This window comes from Scyliorhinus torazame, chromosome 1, assembly GCF_047496885.1.
Source record: "Scyliorhinus torazame isolate Kashiwa2021f chromosome 1, sScyTor2.1, whole genome shotgun sequence".
Taxonomy (NCBI): domain Eukaryota; kingdom Metazoa; phylum Chordata; class Chondrichthyes; order Carcharhiniformes; family Scyliorhinidae; genus Scyliorhinus; species Scyliorhinus torazame.
Window position 1 is genome coordinate 363,533,283 of NC_092707.1, and position 13,663 is coordinate 363,546,945.

At 46.0% G+C, this 13,663-nt stretch overlaps 1 protein-coding gene across 1 annotated transcript in view; it reads left to right on the forward strand.

The window, feature by feature from the left end:
- LOC140408376 (tetratricopeptide repeat protein 7A-like) overlaps positions 1 to 13,663 on the forward strand; it is a 155,687-nt gene that overhangs the window by 57,527 nt on the left and 84,497 nt on the right. The window lies entirely within an intron of this gene.

Genomic DNA, 13,663 nt, shown 5'->3' on the forward strand with positions numbered 1-13,663 from the left:
TTGCAGCCATCACCTCTTTCATTTCCCGTTGTTAGGCATTTAAGCCCCGCCAAAAAGAGCAAACAACCACAGGGGAGCTCCCAACACCAAAGGGCAGAAGGCCAAATCCTTTGCTGAAGCCCCCAAAAGAGTAACCAATACCTGCAAAAACAGATTTACATTCGGGGACAACCAAGATCATGGTCTGTCCCTTGCCAGGTAAGTTTCAACCAGTGTTCCCATTCCAGATTGCTATTGTGTATCCCTGCTGGAATGTTTGTATGGATGCTGGATGAAAACATGGTTGACCTCCACTGCAATACACCTTATGTTCATTCAGGATGCCAACACGTAGTGTCTATGCTGCAAAGTTTCTAAATCAATTATTGGGAAACCAACCCAAGGCCCATGCTGTAGGACATCAGCAAGGTGAAAAAGAATGTAAAACTAATGGAAAGGTAAATCAGCAAGCACTGATTAGATCTGGCTAGAATTTTAAAGGCCTGTAGCTTCCAGGAAGAAGGGTAGTCATTTCAGAATATTGAAGTCCTGAAGAGGAATGATTTAGAGCAGGTAATTGCATGTTTAGTTTTGCACATCACAATGCAAGAAGGAGAATTTGTAGAATGCGTACCGTCATATATAAGAAGGGCAAGGGAACAAAAGAAAACACAAACCCAAATACTAGTATTGATAATATAGAGAGATACAAGAAAGTTTGTGACAACAGAACGTGAAATGTTTGAGGTTGGAGGTGAGTGACAGAGACTGGGTATCAAATGAGAAACTCTTTCTTGTAACTTTTGCAGAAGTGTGGGAGGTGTTAGAGTAGCTTCCCTTGTTACAGATGTGGGGATTGATTGATTTGATTTATTGTCACATGTACCGAAAAGTATTGTTCTGCGGCCAAGGGAACGTACACAATACGTACAAAGTAGACAAAAAAAGAATAAACAACAGAGACTTTGCCGAATGGTACATCGACAAACAGTGATTGGTTACAGTGCAGAACAAGGGGGCAAACAAAGCAAATACATGAGCAAGAGCAGCATAGGGCGTCGTGAATAGTGTTCTTACAGGGAACAGATCAGTCCGAGGGGGAGTCGTTGAGGGGTCTAGGAATGTGAGGGTGAGGGTGGCAAGCTTGTGTGATGCATTGGGCTGAGTTCAGGAATAGTTAAGTCTGAGAGGCACTTGAACTTCATGGAGAATGAACAGATATTAAAGAGTGAAAACGTAGTCATAAAATTAATCAGCTACTTGAAGATAATTTTAGCAATAATGAAGATCTGTTTGAGATCCCTTGTTTGAAGTACCGAAAGTTGGCCATTGTGATAATCCAGGAGACACGTACAGGAAGGCTAATGTTGTTTATTCACAATAAAAATGTAGAGCTGCTACTGTGGCATACAGCAATTGAGCCCCAAACCAGGACTATCAGCACTGTCAGAATAGGTTAGGGCTGGCATTTAAAGGGCTCAGTTAATGAGTCCCAGCTGGGTGGGCCTCCAGCTACTCGTACGCCACTGGGAGATCTATTAGTGATTCCTGGTAGGTGTCAGGGCTGGTTGATTTGTAAAGCCCTGCCCTGAGGTGGCTTTGCCTTCGGCCTGGGTATGCGTTCTGCTGATGCTGGCAGCCTTGCCTCGGCATGCTCTGTGACCAGGTGCGACAACTCTGCGATTGCTCTTCGTAGTTCTCAGGGGAGGCTTCCCAGATGTTTCTGATGTCTCGCGGCCATCGACTCCTCTCCTCATATATTGTGCACGATTGTTGACTTGGTGGTGGGTGGGCCACATGGGTACTGTTCTGTGGGGAAACCGCTTCTCCTTAATGGGGGTCGCCCGACACTAACGACAATGCAATCCATGGAACCCGGGAGTTTCTGAGCCGCTGTTTTGGCGTTTTCGCGAGTGCCAAATCTACGGCTTTTTTAAGGTCCAGGATGGTCTCCACCAGCAGTTTCCTCCGGGTTACGACATTATTTATCCCACATCTTAGTCAGTCCCGAATCATCACTGGGAGGTATGGTCCATACTCAGTGCCCAGTCTCCGAAGCCTTGTCAGGAGTTCCGTTACTGATTCTTCAGGGATTCTTTCGGCTGTGTTGAATCTAACTTTGCAGGATCACAGATGGTTTGACACTGAGTCTATCAGTCCATTGAAGGACTTATAGTCCAGGGCTGCTGGGTAGGTTAGACTTTTAATGATGTTGAATGTTGGGGCTCCGCATGTGGTCAGGAGAATCACCTTCTGTCAGTCTTCGCCTTCTCTGCTATTTGCCCGAAAAAAGTATTGCATTCTTTCGGCATACTGGAGCCAATCTGCACGGTGGCGCTGTGGTTAGCACTGCTGCCTCACGGCACTGAGGACCCGGGTTCGATCCCGGCTCCGGGTCACTGTCCATCTGGAGTTTGCACATTCTCTCCGTGTCTGCTTGTGTTTCACTCCCACAACCCAAAGATGTGTAGGGTAGATGAATTAGTCACGCTAAATTGCTCCTTAATTGGAAAAAAAATTGGGTACTCTAAATTTAAAAAATAATAAAATACTGGGGCCCGTCTTCCACACCCGCATCACGTGGCTCTAATTTATCAAATAGTGGCATTTTCGGATTCTCTTTGTCTTTTCCTTACCGGAATCGTTTGACTATGGAAAGGCTGTCCAGAATCCTTTCCTTGTTCCTCATTGCCAGCGTGACAATCCAGGAGACAAAAGTAAAGAACCTACCACGGATCAAGAGACTGACTCCCAACCGGGGACTATCGGCATTGCCCGTCCAGACTAGGGCCAGCATTTCAAGGGTTCAGTTAATAGGTCCCAGCTGGACTGACCTCCGCTGCTCCCAGAGAAGCTATTAGCGATTCCCCTGCGATCCTCGTACAGGTTATCACAGCCGCCATCTTTGAAATCAAAGCCGAATAAGTCACCACCTTCAGTAGCTGAGGGTAGAAACTGGAGGAGGATGATAAAGAATACACCCCCACACTCTATAAAATTTCCATCTGTATACCTCTAGCTTATCTGCAAAGCACAAGCTTCTGTGTTTCACAGAAAATTCATTTGTAATGCATGAGAATGAAGTACCAATATTTCTTCCAGCTTTAGTCTCATATGTAGCGAGCTGCTTAAACTGCATACAGTCACATGATTTAGCAATCCTAATTCAATTTCAGCATTACTACCTTTTCCCCTTCAATGTGTTGTACTTGCATTATTAATCAAACATCCTGGAAACTGGATACGTGTAAATGCCTCAGTTAAAATTACAACATTTAAAGCATCAGAGAACATTTGTTTACTTTCAACTTTTATGGAACAAAAATATAAAATTAATGCTCTGCGCTTTTAAATGATGCCATTCAATATGTTCTCACTGGAAAGGGAGCCATTCTGCAATATCCCATCTTGACATGTAAAAATAGGAAGACAATAGATATGTAATCTGCTAAAATGAGTTCATGGTAGGCTGCTCTCTGAAGCTCATTTCATAGAATTTCATAGAATTTACAGTGCAGAAGGAGGCCATTCGGCCCATCGAGTCTGCACCGGCTCTTGGAAAGAGCACCCTACCGAGGCCCACACCTCCACCCTATCCCCATAACCCCTTAACCCAGTAACCACACCCAACACGAAGGGCAATTTTGGACACTAAGGACAATTTAACATGGCTAATCCACCTAACCTGCACATCTTTGGACTGTGGGAGGAAACCGGAGCACCCGGAGGAAACCCACGCACACACGGGGAGGACGTGCAGACTCCGCACAGACAGTGACCCAAGCCAGGAATCGAACCTGGGACCCTGGAGCTGTGAAGCAATTGTGCTATCCACTATGCTACCGTGCTGCCTATGTAAGAATTTCATGACAATAGTTGATGAAGAGCAGGGATTTGTCCTGGAATCCTCCAACACAACCAAAACATGTGAACTTAACACTACTGTGTGGGGCACCTTGCTGTGTACAAATTGCATTACAATACTGACCACATTGCATTCCATTGGCTGTGACAACTGAGGTGATGTAGCCATTCTTCATACGTGAGCTTGACGTTAAATGGTGGCAGGTTATTCGCCAACAGGGGCATCACAGCGTAGCTCGACCTGGGCTGGGATTTTGTCAGAAGAGGCTAAGACCCACCAGGAAGGACCATAGCGGGGCTACAAAAAGCACGAAGAGGGGAGGGAAGAGCTGAGTCTGAATGGCGAGAGGAACAGACCCACAAACAGTGCTGAGAGGAGAGGTGAGAGCCCCATTCTAGCAGCGAGAGCAGCAGGGCTACAAAGAGCACGGACGAGGGAGGTGACAGCTCATTAGGGGCAGTGAGAGACAGCGGGTCTCAGGAGTTTCCAGTCAGGGCCCAGATTCATAAAGAAACATTTAGGCATTAACATCACAGGGATGCAGGTAGATGTTTGACTGGTGAGTATTTCCAATCTAAAATAGGGAATAAACTGGTGAGTCTTGTCTTTTTTTTAAAGTAGGGCTGTTCCTACTGCTAGGTGTATAAGTATTAGTGCAAATTATAAGTATTAGTAACATTTATTAATATTGGTATGGTATATTAATAATAATGTTTATTAGTATTGATGAAGATTTATTTGCAGAGGTAAGATTTATTAGTGGCAAGTTTATTAATTAACCGAGAACTGGCTGTGTTGCTCCAAACTCAGAATGCCCATCCTGTGTTACGTGGAAACTTCCTGTGCCATTGATCACCATTTGTGTAAGAGGTGTTGTCAATTGCAACAGTGTGACCTCCAGGTTTCAGAACTTGGGCAGCAGCTGGCATCACTGCATCACCACCATAAGTTGAGAACTTCACTTATTAGATGTGGTCACCCCACAGTTTGAGAGTCTGCAGGGAGAGAGGGAATGGGTGACCACCAGACAGGCATAAAGAAACGGGCAGGTAGTGCAGGAGACCCTGAAGTGCATCCCACTCTAAATCCATGGTACTACAGCTGAACAACAAAGATTCGAACAGCAATAGTAATTGGCGGTTCGATAGTTGGGAGAACAAATTAGCATTTCTGCAGCTGAAGACATGAATCCAAGATGGTGTCTTGCCTCCCTGATGACAGAATCAAGGATGTCACTGAGCGGCAGCAGAGCACCCTGACGTGGGAGGGTGAACAGCTGGCAGTCGTGGTCCACATCAGTACCAACAACATAGGTAGAAAGAATTTCAGGAATTGGAGCCAGAATTTCAAAAACTAGTGAGGAAATTACCATGCAGGGACCTTAAAAGTACTAAATTCCCACATTGCTCCCAGTGCCATGCGCAAGTATAGAAATAGGAGGATAAAGCAGATGAATGCATGACAGGAAAGATGGTGCAGGAGGGAAGGCTTTAGATTCTTGGGACATTGGGGCCGGCTCTGGCAGAGATGGGACCTATATAGGCCAGATGCGTTGCACCTAAATAGATCCAGGACTGAGTGCCTTACGGAGCATTTTGCTAGTGATATTGGAGAAATTTTCAGCTAACTTGGAAGGGGTGTGGGAACCAGGAGATAAAATCAGAGAATTAATAACACTAGAGTTGGGAACAGTAAGTTAATAGCTGGGATCAGAGTAAATAAGAAACGAATAAGATCTAAGTCAGGGTTACATGTGAATACATGGAGCATGCTTAATAAGATTGGTGAGTTACAGGCACAGATTGCCATGTGCAAATATGATGTGTGACTGTAACAGAAACCTGGCTCAAATAAGGGCAGACTGTGTTAAATATTCTTGGACATGAGGTGTTCAGGAAAGATAAGAAAGGAAGCAAAGGGGGAAGGCCGGAAAAAATTCATTAAGGACAGCTTTGCTATACTGGAGAAAGAGGGTGTCCCAAAGGAATCAAGGACAGAATTTATTGGGCCAAAGCAAAGGAATAGAAAAGTTGCAGTTCCATTGCTCGCTATTGTGCCCGGGTGGCACTGCCAATCTGGCTCGAGCACTGCCTGGGTGCCAGGTTGGCAGTGCAAGAGTGCCAGGGTGGGACTGCCATGGTTCAGAGCCTGAGGGGGCCATGCCCATGAAAATGGGTGGAGGGAGGATTCGACGGGTGGGGGTGTGTGGTAAGTAAGGGACCTCCGGAAGGTTGGGGGGGGGGGGGGGATGACGGATGTTGGTCCTGGAAGGGAATGTGTTGTAAGGGTGCTTGGAGGGGGAGGGAGGCTGAAGAGGGAGGCCCCCACGGACCCCATAGTGGGGCATCTTCACTTGGGCGGTGTGTGGGTAGTGCTCATATGTGTGGGGTGTGACATTTCCCATGGGTTGGGGGGGGCGGGGGCACCCACAGGCGCACTTAGAGATCAGAGAACCCTTTCAAAATGATGGCCCAACCTCTGAGTTCAGCTTTCCAAAAGGCTGGATTATTTTGCTGCGACTGCCGCAAGATCACCACGTGGACCATGTCAAGAACCATTGACCTGGGGCGGGAATTTCCGGTCAGCGGGCGGGCTGATGAGTCCCGCCGTAAATGTGGGCTAAACCGATGAGAAACGCCCTCGGGAGTTAGAAGACTGGCTAACTGACCGAAGGCAGACAGTCGGGATAAATGGGTCTTTCTTGGTTGACAGGATGTAACTAGTTGGGTGCCACAGGGTTTGGTCCTCGGGGCCCCAACTATTGCAATATATATAAATGACTTGGATGTAGGGATAGAAGGTACTATAGCCAAATTTGAGGATTACACTGAAATAGGTGGAATAGTAAGGTGCAATGAGGAAATAAGGGCTGGATTCTCGTGCCAAAATCGCGATTGGCGCAGGGGCAGAGAATGGGCATTTACGCCGAAATCCGGTCCAACGCCGCTTCTGCAATTCTCCGGTCCCCGGAGAAACGCGAATTATGTACCATACCAGGAAAACTGGCCGAGTTCCCTACGGCGTGGTTCTAACCACCTATCGGTCGTCGGGAACGGCCGGTAGTCCGCGGCCGCCCTGGTGGGATGCAGGGGAGATCGTTCATCGGGGTGGGGCCTCATGGATGGCCAGGAGGGCGATCAGGCGTCACGTGCCCGCGGGCACGCGCGATCTCGGGGGGGGGGGCCTACATTTCCGGTGCCGCTCCGTGGGCTGAATCCGCCATGTCCCACGGGGCTGCCGCTGCAGGCCGCTGTCGGCACGTGCGCGGAATCCCGACCGGAGGTTCGGGGCCCCGTATTCGCAGCCAGAGCTGCGAGGAGCAGTCTGGGGCCCTGTTAGCCCCCTGCAGGTAGGAGAATAACTCAGGACTTTCTTAAGGAAAGTCCAAGTCATTTATATATATTGCAATAGTTGGGGCCCGAGGACCAAACCCTGTGGCACCCAACTAGTTACATCCTGTCAATCAAGAAAGACCCATTTATCCCGACTGTCTGCCTTCGGTCAGTTAGCCAGTCTTCTAACTCCCGAGGGCTTTTCTCATCCGTTTAGCCCACACTTAGGGCGAGATTCTTCAGAGATTTTATTTTGGCGTGGGGACATAACCCCATTATTGGAGAATCCCGCCCAAGATATTTACAAATGGATCTAAATAGGTTACGTGAATGGAACAAAATTTGGCAGATGGAGTTTAACGTGGATAAGTGGGAGGTTATCCATTTTGGTTGGAAAAATGGAAAGGCAACTTATTATCTAAATGGTGAGAAACGTCGGAGTGCTTCGGTCCAGAAGGATTTGTGTGTCCCCTTGTATGAATCGTAGAAAATTAGCATGCAGGTACAGCAGGTAATAAGGACGGCAAATGGAAATGTCGCCTTTTACAGCTAAAGGAATAGAGTATAAAAGTAGGGAAGTGTTGCTGCAACTGAATAAGGCATTGGTGAGACTGCATCTGGAGCACTGTGTACAGTTTTGGACCCCTTATTTGAGGAGGATTGTTGTTGCATTAGAGCAGTTCAGAGGAGGTTCACTAGATTAATTCCAGAGATGAGGGGTTGCCTTATGAAGAGAGATTGAGCAGTTTGGGCTTATACTCTCTTGAGTTCAGAAGAATGAGAGGAGGTCTCGGATGTGATTGAGCAGTCTCGTCACGTCCGACTTGGTGTCGTGATGAGGCCGTGCCTCTCACAAGATTTGCGACGCCCAAAGCTACTTGCAAGATTTAACAAAATCTCATGAGACGTCACGATCTGGCTCTCGCCCTCACTGGGTGCGATCCAGATCTGCATATTTGAATGAGCCATTAGGCTCATTTAAATATGTATTCACGGGGTTCTCCTGGTGCACAGGATCTAATGGCCGCGCGAGGAGACCTTGTCAGGGAGCTGTTTAGTACTGGTTTCCACAAACGTGAACCAGTGTAATGGCACCTGGGGGGATGGCTCTCAGTCCATTAAAGAAGCCCAGGTGGTCGGGGACAGGGCAGGGTGGCACCCTGGCACTCAGGCACCTTCCACCTGGGCACCCTGGCAGTGGCATTGCCAGGGTGCCAGGTTGGCACCGCCAGGGATCGGGCCCCAACTCTTAGGACCAATAATCCAGGCTGATCGGCTTTGTTTCAGCACTATGGGAAGGAAAATAAGTGGAGGACATTAACTTCTACCTCACTAAAATCAACTAACTTAATTTGCACTGAAAATTTAACATGAGACTTGCTGGTCCAAATGTCTTACCACCACACCAAGTGTTGCATTTACTGCTGGTTGACTGGAGAAACCAGATTCAGTTTGTTATAAATATGAGCATTTTAAGTAGTTTTATGGAAGGAGAACTGGAAGCTATTTAATTTATTTCTGCAGCGCAAAACAGTCATTTCACAACAGCTTCCCTGCACTGACCCCTGGTTAAAATAATAGTTGTGTTCTGATAACAACTGGAGCACAGTTTGCGAGCTTATTGAAAGAATGAAATCTCCCCTTCCCCCTCCCGGCCCCCCCAACCCCGAGTGCTCCTCTCACCAGCTCAGAACCCGCAGGTTGTTATCTGACAGCTCGGCTCCACTAAATGCAGATCTGTCTGCCCGGTATCATCACTTAAGAACGATAAACACTCAGTTGGGGTTTAAAAACCTGACCTATTTTTGATGTGAATAACGTTACTTGTAAAAATAACACAGTACACATATTTAAATAGTTTGTTATCTATGTCACTCTAACTGGGGCAGGTGACACCTATACAAACCCGGGTTACACCCGGGCAGAGCTGGGACCATTGTCCTTGCGGGAGCTTTCGCTAGTTCTGTTGGGGGGTATGTAAACTAGTGTGTCAGGGGGATGGGGTCCCAGGAGTAGGATTAGATCGGTCAAACTCCGATCAGGAAAATGGAGGTGGAACATTAGCTAGTGAGGTAGAAGATAGACAAGGAATTACAGGGGAAGCAAAGTTCAAAAAGTCTCCAGCAAGGGAAAATGGTGGGGTTGAACTGTTTATTCTTCAATACAAGGAGTAATACAAACAAGGTAGACGAGTTAAGGGCACAGGTAGACACATGGCAACAGGATGTCATTGCTCTAACAGAAACCTGGCTGAAGGAGGGGCAAAATTAGCAGCTGAATATCCCTGAATACAAGGGCTTTCAGGCAGGATAAAGTGAGAGATAAAAAAAGAGGGGAGTAGCACTTATGGTTAAAGAATCAATTCCAGTTGTGAGAAGGAAGGATATACTAAGCGGGTCAACAAAGGAGACTTTATGTGTTGAAATTAGAAATAGAAAAGGGACAGTCACACTACTGCCCGTAAGAACAAGAGGGCAATAATAGACTTTAACTATCCCAATATGAACTGGGATTCAAAAAATATGAGGGGAACTGAGGGAGAAAAATTCATGCAGTGTCTCCAGGAAACCTTTTCAACCAATTAGTGACAAACCCAATGAGAGGAGCTGTAATTCTAGACCTAGTCTTGGGGAACGAAGAAGGGCAAATGGGTGAAGTGACAGCTGGCGACCATATCCGGGATAGTGATCACAATTCAGTTAGATTCAGTATGACCATGGAAAAAGATAGATATAAAGCTGGAGTAAACATTTTTAACTGAGGAAGTTTTGTAGAAATGAGAAGGGTCTTGGCTGAGGTGGAGTGACCAGAATTGTTAGAGGATACATCAGTGGAAAACAGTGGGAAGCACTAAAAGGAGAGATCTTAAATGTACAATGTAGACATGTCCCCTCCAAAAATAAGAGTGCTACTGCTAAATCTAGACCCCCCTGGTTGTCTAGAGGAATACAGGGGAAGATCAAACAGAAAAAGAAAGCGCATGATGAGCACAAAGAACTAAGCACTGCAGCTAGCCTAGACGAGTATAGAATAAGGAAATCAAAGAGAGGGCATGAAAAAGATTAGTGAGTAAAGTTAAAAAAAAAAACAAAGATGTTACCAATATATTAATGGTAAAAGGTAAGTTAAGGAAAAAGTGGGACCTATCAAAGTTGAAGAAGGGAACAAATATGTAAATGCAGAGGCTGTGGGAAGGGTTTTAAATTAATATTTTGTTTCCATGTTTACAAAGGAAATGGATGATGCAGATAAAATAGTATGGGCGGCACGGCCGCACAGTGGTTAGCATTGTTGCTTCACAGCACCAGGGACCCGGGTTTGATTTCCGGCAAGGGTCACTGTCTGTGCAGAGTCTGCACGTTCTCCCTGTGTCTGCGTGGGTTTCCTCTGGGTGCTCCGGTTTCCTCACACAAGTTCCGAACGACGTGCCTGTTAGGTGAATTGAACATTCTGAATTCTCCCTCAGTGTATCCGAACAGGCATCGGAGTGAGGCGACTAGGGGATATTCACAGTAACTTCATTCCAGTATTAATGTAAGCCTTCTTCTGACACTAATTAAGATTACTATTATTAGTCCAGGAGGAACAATGTGAGATACTGGATGGGATAATCATAAAGAGACAGGAAGTACTTGAAGGTTTGGAATCCTTGAAAGTTGATAAGTCGCCAGGGCCAGATGGATTGTTTCCGAGGATACTGAAGGAGGTCAGGGAGGAGCCAGCAGATGCTCTGAGGATGATTTTCCAATCCTCACTAGATACAGGGAGGCACCGGTGGACTGGAGAAATGCAAACGTGGTCTCATTGTTTAAGAAGGGATCGCAGGAAATGCCGAACAATTATAGGCCAGTTAGTCTTACATCAGTGGTGGGCAAATTAGTAGAATCAATCCTGAGAGTTAGGATTAACTGTAACATAGAAAAGCACTGGTCAGAAATAGTCAGCATGGATTTGTTAAAGGAAGGTCTTGCCTCATAAATTTGATTGAATTCTTTGAGGAAGTGACAAGAAGGGTTGATGAAGGTAGTGCAGTGGATGTTGTGTACATGGATTTTAGCAAGGCGTTTGACAAAGTCCCACATGGCAGATTAGTCAAGAAAATGAAGGTCCATGGGATACAAGACAATGTGGTGAACTGGATACAAAGTTGGTTTAGTAACAGGAAACAAAAGGTAAAGGTTGATGGCTGCGCTTGCAATTGGAAAGTGCTCAATATTGGGACCCTTATTGTTTGTGTTATATTTTAACGATTTGGACGTGAACATGGGGAGCATGATTTGGGAAATTTGCAGACGACACAAAGGTTGGCCGAGTGGTGGACAGTGTAGAGGGTAGCTACAATCTCCAGAATGATACAGATGTATTGGTGGATAAAGTGGCAGATGGAATTTAACACAGAGAATTGTGAGGTCATGCATTTCGGGACGTCAAACAGTTATAGGGAGTACACAATAAATGGAAATAAACTAAGAGGTGTAATTGAAGTGAGAGATCTTGGCGTACAAGTACACAGGTCCCTAAAGACAGAAGTTCAAGTAGACAAGGTTGTTGAAAAAGCATATGGAACGATCTCCTTCATTGGCAGAGGTATAGAATATAAAGCTAGGGACATAATGTTGGAATTGTATGAGACACTTGTGAGGCCACAACTGGAGTATTGTCTGCAATTCCGGTCACCACATTACAGCAAGGACGTAATTGGTCTGGAGAGAGTGCAGGGGAGGTTTACAAGAACATAGAACATTACAGCGCATTACAGGCCCTTCAGCCCTCGATGTTGCGCCGACCTGTGAAACCACTCTAAAGCCCATCTATACTATTCCCTTATCGTCCATATGTCTATCATTTGAATGCCCTTAGTGTTGGCGAGTCCACTACTGTTGCAGGCAGGGCATTCCACGCCCTTACTATTCTCTGAGTAAAGAACCTACCTCTGACATCTGTCTTATATCTATCTCCCCTCAATTTAAAGGTATGTCCCCTCGTGCTAGACATCACCATCCGAGGAAAAAGACTCTCACTGTCCACCCTATCCAATCCTCTGATCATCTTGTATGCCTCAATTAAGTCACCTCTTAACCTTATTCTCTCTTACGAAAACAGCCTCAAGTCCCTCAGCCTTTCCTCATAAGATCTTCCCTCCATACCAGGCAACATTCTGGTAAATCTCCTCTGCACCCTTTCCAATGCTTCCACATCCTTCCTATAATGCGGTGACCAGAATTGCACGCAATACTCCAAATGCGGCCGCACCAGAGTGTTGTATAGCTGCAACATGACCTCATGGCTCCTAAACTCAATCCCTCTACCAATAAAAGCTAACGTACGCCTTCTTAACAACCCTCTCAACCTGGGTGGCAACTTTCCAGAATGTTGCCAGGGGTATACAAAATTATGAGGGGAAGATATAAAGTGGACAGGATAAAATTGTTTCCCTGGGTGGAGAATTCTAGGACCAGGGGACATAGATTCACGATAAGTGGCAGAAGATGTAGAGGGGACATGAGGAAGAGCTTTTTTACAAAGAGGATAGCGGGAGTCTGGAATTAGTTGCCCGAGTTGGTGGTGGAGGCAGAAGCCCTAAACTCTTTTAAAAAGTACCTGAACCTACACCTTAAATGCTCTAAGCTACAGGGCTACGGACCAGGTGCAGTAACGTGGGATTAGAAAGGGCACCTGAGTGTCCTCGGGCTGGCATGGACAAGATGGCCCGAATGGCCTCCTTCCCTGCTGTAACTTTTCTATGATTCTATGAACGCCTTTACTAATATTTCCCAGAAGTTCAGATCTGACCTGTTTTAATCGGAGAGCAACATTGCTGTAATGCATAGAGTGATATTTTATTATTATACCATGAAATTGGTTTTATGGCAGAGCTGCCAATTTTATGAAAATGTAAGAATTAAATTTCAAGATCCGAAAGAGTGAAACCAATTGCAAACCGTATTCAAACTGTCTTTACTTTTCGGGTGCAAAATAAAGCTTTTCTGATGGCTTGGTGATTAAAAGCTCTGCATGGTGTGGGACTGAGGCATGCAGGATAGGAATTTTAAATGGGGAGGTGGACGGGCGAAAGAGGAAATGCTGGAAAATCTCAGCAGGTCTGGCAGCATCTATAAGGAGAGAAAAGAGCTAACGTTTCGAGTCCGATGACTCTTTGTCAAAGCTAACAGACAGAGAAAGTGGGAAATATTTATACTGTGGAGTGAGAATGAAAGATGAGTCATAGCCACAGAAACCCAGGGAAACCGGGTGCTAATGGCCACGGAAACCAAGGGGAAAGAGTGCTAATGGCAGTCCCCAGAGGTGGACAGGCGTACACTTTTCCAATACCGACTGACATGCCAACCTCCTGCTGTTCTCCTTGTACTGGGACATTATTGTTCTGGGTGGAGTGCAAGGGTGAGGCTGTCATTGACAACATGCCTACAAGTGGCGTGTTTCCTAGCAGGCCAATTGAATGGCCTATTAAGGCTACTTAACAGAA